Source organism: Octopus bimaculoides, chromosome 7 (genome assembly GCF_001194135.2).
Source record: "Octopus bimaculoides isolate UCB-OBI-ISO-001 chromosome 7, ASM119413v2, whole genome shotgun sequence".
In the NCBI taxonomy this organism is placed as follows: Eukaryota; Metazoa; Mollusca; class Cephalopoda; order Octopoda; family Octopodidae; genus Octopus; species Octopus bimaculoides.
The window spans coordinates 88,809,068-88,809,766 of record NC_068987.1 but is presented as its reverse complement, the minus strand read 5'-3'; the positions used below and the strand labels follow the sequence as shown (position 1 = coordinate 88,809,766).

Here is a 699-nt window from a genome sequence, read left to right as displayed (position 1 = left end):
AAAATGATGGACGATGTAATAGAAATAATGTAACCTAGAATAAAGAATACATTATATATTTGCCAAGCTACTCGTCGAGCAGAGTGGCGCAGTGGAAGCGTGCTGGGCCCATAACCCAGAGGTCCGTAGATCGAAACTACGCTCTGCTAAAAGATTTTTTGCTTATTTTTTTTTAATCTACACATCGCAACTGAACTGTCTATTAATATACTAACTATATATATTAGTAGAATATACCAATTATATACGAGGGTGAGTCAAAAAGTAATGCCATTTTGTTTAGGACAGGTATAATTACCAACACAAGAACATGTATCACACATCAAAATGAAGCTGGTCTTCTGAGGATCGCATCCTTACTTCTCAACATAGTCACTGTTTCTCTCAATAGCAATGTTCCACCTTCGGATGAGAGCATGTATCCCTGCCGCGTAAAATTCTGTTGACTGTTCTTTGAGCCACTTCTTCACTAGTTTTCACTTCCTCTGTGGACTATGATCTCTTCGGTCCCGTGAAAGAGGGTTTGAGAGGCGAACATTATTCCAGTGAATAATGGAGAATTCACAAAAAAAAAACAACAGACGAAGACAGGTGGTGTAAAAAAACAAATAGATGTATTAGTATAATGCTCGGAAATTGAAAAAGTCTTTAATGTATCGAGCCTACGCTCTTCCACAGAAAGGAACACAGAAAGAAACA

At 37.8% G+C, this 699-nt stretch overlaps 1 non-coding gene across 1 annotated transcript; it reads left to right on the top strand.

The window, feature by feature from the left end:
* The first annotated feature begins 77 nt into the window (after positions 1-77).
* Trnam-cau (transfer RNA methionine (anticodon CAU)) lies at positions 78-149 on the top strand. Its single transcript has one exon. It is a non-coding gene; the product is annotated as a tRNA-Met (tRNA).
* The last annotated feature ends 550 nt before the right edge of the window (positions 150-699 follow it).